General features: G+C 41.4%; 1 long non-coding RNA gene across 2 annotated transcripts in view; it reads left to right on the top strand.

The window, feature by feature from the left end:
- The first annotated feature begins 4,384 nt into the window (after positions 1–4,384).
- Positions 4,385–6,950, top strand: part of LOC143693594 (uncharacterized) — a 38,126-nt gene continuing 35,560 nt past the window's right edge. For both annotated transcript variants that reach the window (XR_013181442.1, XR_013181443.1), the window contains exon 1: positions 4,385–4,634. This is a non-coding gene — a long non-coding RNA (uncharacterized LOC143693594). The remainder of the gene's footprint in view (positions 4,635–6,950) is intronic.

The following is a 6,950-nucleotide window of genomic DNA, read 5'->3' as shown; positions in this document are numbered from 1 at the left end:
ACCCCTGCTCACAGAGCTAAAGATAAACAGCAGGAAACAACAAAATACATCTCAGTCCCACAAATGAAGTGACATTTTTCAGCATTCTTTTCTACTTTCTCCAATTTAATGGGATGTATTTAATTACTTTTGATTATAAGTGAGAATTAAATAAGACAAATGTGCTTAGAAATCTTTTCTTCATTGCATAGCTATATTAGCTTTGTGATGTCACAAGTATCAAAATAAAACACTTACATTCTTCTCTTTATTGGTTAAAGTTCATCTGTGGTTGTAAATCCACAGAATTCAATTAGATCACACCAGACAGCAATTTGATTCTATTTGTTTAGGTTCTGAGGTGAAAAAATTTACTGATGGCTCTAATTCCCCTATTCTAGAGTTAGTTATCAAATTCACTTAAATGATATTCTGCCTTCAGTGTCATGAGAGCTATTGCCAAAAGTGGAGGTAAAGGAGTGATTTTCCTCTCGGTGTTATATATTCACGGCATTACCTGAGAATGCATCATGACAAAAGTGCTCAGCTTTTGCTTGGCCCCCATCTGAACTAGGTTCTCTCTTAAGACTGATAAGTCTCTGCATATGCTTCATCCAATTTCATATTTGATAGGTCAGGCCACTTATCCATTGTTTTAGGTTTTACAACCCACCTAATGCCTTGCTGTATAGGGCAGTGAGATTTTGCTGATTTTCACCTGCAAAGTGTGTCTCTTCTCTGGCAGACTTTCACATTCATTCACAGTTTCGTTTGGACATGAGGATTTGCTGGGTGGTCAGTGGGTGATGTGGCCTTCCAGAGCTTCAGGCTGAGCTGGGTAGGCTCCAGGAAAGGTCTTTGCAGCAGTGGGAAGCAGAACAGGCTGCAAGTGCTGGTTATGAAAATACGTTTAATTAATATGCCCATGTGCAACAAAGGAGAGTCAAAGCATTCCACCAAAGCCTGTAAACAGGTTTTCTCACTGGTTCTTTTGGAATGAAAGGTACTACAGAAATGTAAGATGTTATTGCAATGGCTTATGTTATTGCAATCCATATGGCTTGGTGTAGCTTGGCATTGTTTAGTATGACAATACAAGTTTGCTTAACCTGGTCAAGTCATGCCTGTTCTGGAGCTTTTATGGGGAGTCTGGGGAGGTGATAAGAAATGCTGGCTCTAGTCATCTGTAGTTTCCTGCGTCCAAATGAAATGGACATGAGATATATGACTTTATCAATATAAATCTGCAGTACCACAACTAAATAAGCTAAAATAGTCTGTACTACTACAGAACTACTGAAATTTCAATGAATTCCATGGATTCATTCCAGATTTAATGTCACTAGGAAAATAATCTGTCCTAATTGTTATTCACTAACTCAAAGGGTCAAAAGTCCACTTTGTCCATGGGAATCTGCATTTCCAGGTACAGTTGTGCTACTAAGCCAGCTGTACAGATGTTAACACTGCAGTGGTGTAACTGTGAAAGATGAGCTTTATTAAGCCAGAGCACTCCAGAACACTGCTTCTGGAAGATGTCATTATAACATATTGCATCCCTTGGACAATTATGTCTCTTTTGACGTAGATCTTAGGTGTCCAGGAAAACATTTCTGCAGATTTCAGCTTGGATCTGCTTTCCCCCACAGCCAGTCTTTAATTGACCAAAGTTTCCTGAGCTCATTTCAATGAATATTGAGTGGATATGTCAGAGAGTTTGTTTCTGAGCCCTCAGAGATCTCATTTGTTCTGGCATCTCTAGTCTCCATCAATTTTACTTTGTCTAGGCTGGAACATATTTGTACCCATCCTTTCACCTGTTTGTACATAAATAGAGGGTAATGGCTGAAGAATGAAACAAAATTCCAGGAGAAACATTACATATTCTGTTTATCCATTTCCTTTTTACATGCCCATTATTTAATTATCATTCAGCTTTTTCTCCAGAAGAAACTTGAGTAAAGACTGATTTAACACTGAGCTAGAACCTCAGAAAATTGGGCAGCACTAAATGCTTTTTTATTTTCTTTTACATGTAACGTTGCTGTATAGTGTTGGTACTAAGGAAAACTAAAGTGAGAAATTGAATAGAGAGATTGGAGCAATGTGGCAGTCAGGTCCTTCAGTACATTCCAACACTATTATGGACCCCAGCCCAATCCCAGAAAAGCATCTCCTTTATTAGTTTCTAGGTATCTGTCATTTTCTGCTATTTGTGTTACTGCTGATTGTTATCCTCAAGTTCTTTTCAGGCAAAAATGAAGGGAGAAAAGGAGAATAATAGAACAGGAAGGCAGAAGTGGCCTCAGTGTCTTTTTCAGCATCTTCAAACCTATGCCTAGAATAGCCTGCCTTTCCAGATTTTCTCCGAGGCTGCACATTTTCTACACTTCCTCATGCCCATATGTCCAAGGGAAGTGCTTCACATAAGAAAGGAGTTTCTCAAAATGAACAAGGGAGCCCCAGGAGGTTTTTTAATTCAAACACCCAAAAGTGTAACGGTGCCCTAAAGAATGAAATGAACTTTGGAAGTTTCTGAACACTCTTGCTTTCTCACCAGGTGCCCTAGACTGGGAGAGACTCTTTTTTCCATGTATCCTTTTTCCTTCCATGAGAAGAAGAAACCTACATCACCTGCCTGCAAAACTCTCAGATCACTAACTAGGTGGATCTGTGCATTTTCATCCTGCAATAGCTTGCTGCTTTGTTGTTTCTTTAGTCCTTGCTCATAGGGTGATGTCAAAAATGTCATTCCTTATGAAGGAGGAAAGGACAATGTCAGTGTGTGATGTGTAGGGACTGTGACAGGGAGAGAGGCCATAGATATAGGTCTAATGTCACTAATAATACATGAGGCAGCATAATGGGAGGTCTCTGGAGAGGAAGGTAGCACTTAAGAGATTCGGGACATGTGGAATTCAGTCCTCCTTTGGGGGTTAATTATACCATTTGGCCCAATATATCTTGCTGTTTCACCTTCTTTCGTATATTAGATTTCAAACATTTAACCTTGCAATTAAAGAGCTCCTGTGTCTGTTCTTACATGGTCCCACTTAATAAATTTAGACTTGGGAGGGTCAGCTTGAAGTTTCTGCCTCTGAGTCTTGCAGAGATGCTGGGTTTATTGCCAAAGGAACCTTTCCAGCTAAGGCACAGACTGAAGAATGTCAATAGTGACCCTGATAGTATAAATTTTAAACTATTCTGGTTCTTGGTTTAATATTACTTAAAGTTGTCATTATCTTAGCCCCCAACGACTTCATTGGGAGTGCAGACTGAGCACTGCACCTGAGATACACAGCACCTTACATGTCAAGTAACAATTAGACATTTGGGGGTACTGTCATTGTAAAAGAGAAGAAGAAATTCCAGCAGGCCCTATGCCAGCCAGACCCCCTTCCTACCCATCACACAGGGAAAGCTGCTGGAGGGAACACAAAGATGGTAGAACAGTGTCTTTTGTGTCCTTTTCTTGAGAGGAGACTCCAAGAGCCCAAGCACTCATTGTCTAAACGCTGTACAAATATTGGTAACTAATTTGCATTCTATTCTGTTCTGAAAAAGCAAACAAATGATTTTGTCTATACACTGAGGCTCTTTCCCTACCTGGTTATAGTAAATGAAAGTTTGAGTCAAGATCATTCAATGTTCTTTAAATTAGAGTGAAAATATGGATGTCACATTTGTGATTGAATTGGCATGTGAAATTTGTGATTGTGTTTATGTCAGTAGGATTATATTAAAGTACAGGGTTTATTTTTACACTACTTCAGGTTTCTCACAGGGTGGGCCTTTGGCAGAGAGTTGTCAAGACAGTCAGAAAGATGGTTTTGGGATCTTCTGCTGCAATGACAGTGAGACAGCCAACATGATCCATGGTCTCCTGGTACCTCCTTGAGCCAGCTGATACTGAACACCCATGCTCCACTGCAGTGTTGGTGCTTTCCTGGTTACCACTTTTCCCTCTTCAGTACTCTTGCCTCCCAGCACTATTTCTAGTTCACTGTGCACACCCCCAGCAGGGTTCAGCCCTGACCCTAAGTTCCTTTGAGAGTTTCCTGGCATTTTTCCTGGAGTACTATGGGAGCCTGGGCGTGAAAAATGCCTATTCCAAAGAGCTGAAAAGCCAGAGGGCAGTGTTCCTCCTTTCTCTTACTACACCAAACTCGGCTCCACCAGGCACAACTTTGCTTCAGGTCTTTCATTTTGTTCAGTGAGAATCAAGCTTCAGCAATTGTATTCCATTGAAATCAATGTCAGGCACTCAAAGGCAGCTCTAACATTTGGCATCTGAGCAGGAACTCCCCGATTTACATGGGGAAAGCACTGGGCAGCATCCAGCTTGGAGCTCTGCTTGCTGCACAACAAACAAACACAGGCTTATTTAGCTTTCCGTAGCCTTGGAGGCAGGCGCTTATCGCCAGATGCAGCTCCTATGGTGTCGCACTAGCCTTGGAGAAAGCTCTCAACAAATCATGAGGTTCTTGTTTGCAAGACTTCTGCTGCCTTTATATCTCTGTGCTGTGTTCAGAGATATTCCATGGGAGGAATAACAATGGCTCCAGTGGCATTTGTGGGTCTCCTTGACGGCTGAGCAGGGCAGCTGGTGCTCCCAGTGGGCTGAGCTGTGTTTCTCTGGGTAAATCTCTGAGAAGGTAAGGGCCCAGGGTAATAAAAGAGGAGGATAAGGGATTTTGTTTTGTACCTGGGATGGGCCACGGGTATGAAAAACAGGTTTTGCTTTTTATTTAGCAGCCCTCACCTCTGGGGTCACAGTGTCATTCCTTGTTTCTTCACATGGCTCCCACACTGGTTAGGAGGTCATTCCCACAATCCCTACTAGTAGGTCAAAATGTCAAAGATTAAATTTCAAGTGCTCTGTGTTCAGCACTATGGCTGCTTCCTCTGAAGCAGAGCAACTCTCACATGCTGATGCTGCTCATTGGAAGCCCTTTACAGAGCTGATCCTTGCAATAACTCGGGCTTGCTTCCTTCAAGCTTAATTTGACCATGTGTCAGCACCAGACACAGCTCAGCTTTTACAGTCAGTCTTTGTCAGAGAAGGCTCTGGCACGAGGAACTCACCCACCATCACTCCTCTGCTAAATCTATCTAAACCACATTTTCTACACTGTGCTTTGAAACAAAACCATTGTAACCACATATTTATTCCCTTCTGACATCTCCATGGCTTTGCCTCTCAGGAACTCAGCACTCTTTATTTGAATTATAAGATGTTTTTAATACTGTGTTTGTATTGCGCTTTGAAGCCTTTCTATTGTTGTTCTGCAGTGCCCCAAGTGTTCCGGCTGCAAAGTGCTATACGTAGAACTGGATTATTATTTGCTTAAGTAAACTTCAGAAAATAGGTTTAGAATCATAGAATCCTAGAACCATTCAGATGGGAAAAGAGCTTTAAGATCATTGAGTCTAGCCATTAACCCAGCACTGCCAAATGCACTACTAAGCCATGTCACTAAATGCCACATCTACGTGGCTTTTAAATACTTCCAGGAATGGCGACTCCAAGACATCCCTGGAGAGTCTGGTCCAAAGCTTGGTAACCTGTTCAGTGAAGAAATTTTTTCATTTCCAATCTGAACCTTCCCTAGTGCAATTTCAGGCCAGTTTCATCCTGTCACTTGTTACCTGGGACAAGAGGGTGCCCCCCTCCTTTCTACAACCTCCTGTCAGGTAGTTGTAAAAGCAGTAAGGTCACCCCTGAGCCTCCTTCTCTCCAGGCTAAACACCCCCAGCTCAAAGAGTAAGCCCTGAGTGTATGTACACACACCCATGCCAGAGTTCACATAAGTAATCAGCATGTAAATACACACTCATAACACATATACCACACACACATGTACCACAAAATTGCATTGATGCACTTGAACGTCCAGAAGATGTCAAGGAATCATGCTGCAAAAGATCACCTCAAATTTCTCTGCCTCTGAGGCCTGAGGTAATGTTTGAATTCAAATCTGAGCTCATTCTTTGTGTTTCCTGATTTCTATAACAGCCTTTTTTTTTTTTTATTACTTTTATGCAGCTGCCTCAAACAGTGAAAATACTTCTCATTTCTGGCTTGCATAGCCTCTACTCACAACAGGCATGTGGAAAATCCTGTTAAACCTAGAGAGTTTTCTGTCCTTGTGAGAGAAAGCTGGGGGGAAATGTTCATTAGCTTGTGGCAGCAATAATTCAGAAGGCAAACCTAATCATGTTGGGAGGCACATTGGGCACTCCCTCATTTACTTTCCTCCTCCTTCCTATCTATTCCTGTGAGGCAGGAAAAGCTACTAGCAGCCAAGTTGCAGAGGCCCATGAGTGAGGATGCACAAGGAAGGACACCAAAAGTACATTCCTTCCAGGCTGGACAAACAGGCAGACTCACTGAAGAAAAAGACTCCTTTACTATACTGGTGGTTGCTCATGTAATTACAATGATCCTGACACACAAAAAGACAAGTGCCTGAAGCCTCTGCCTTTCTACAAGCAGATGATGGCAGAAGCTTTTAAGTTCACTGGGGGGAGTGGAAGAAGAGAGAAAAAAGCCAGATTCTAATTCAATTTCATTTCTCTGCTCCTGGCCCATGGCTTTTGAGATATTTTGGAGATATTTTTTGGAGATATTTTCAGGTATACCATATTTGGCTTATTTTCTCTGAAATCCTTATGTTATTTCTCCAATTTGACTAGGAATGAAAGCACAGGGTTCAGGTGATCAATAACAAAAGGAGCACAGTTTATCTTAAGTTGCCAGGCCTTGTTCTTTGATTTTATTTTGCCTTGTCTTGTTTATTTTTAAAATAATAAGAAATCCAGTAGGAAATAAAGATACCTTCCAAAGAGCTTAACATTATCCTTTTCTGAATTTTCTGGGACCCTGGTCAGCAGGATAGAAAAAAATCCTGTTCCATCCCTTTGTTCCAAAGCCTGAGTGATGGACAACAAATAGGAAGATTTCATTATTG

The sequence above is a fragment of the Agelaius phoeniceus genome, chromosome 3, assembly GCF_051311805.1.
Source record: "Agelaius phoeniceus isolate bAgePho1 chromosome 3, bAgePho1.hap1, whole genome shotgun sequence".
In the NCBI taxonomy this organism is placed as follows: domain Eukaryota; kingdom Metazoa; phylum Chordata; class Aves; order Passeriformes; family Icteridae; genus Agelaius; species Agelaius phoeniceus.
The sequence above is the reverse complement of the archived record's forward strand: the minus strand, read 5'-3'. Positions and strand labels throughout refer to the sequence as shown.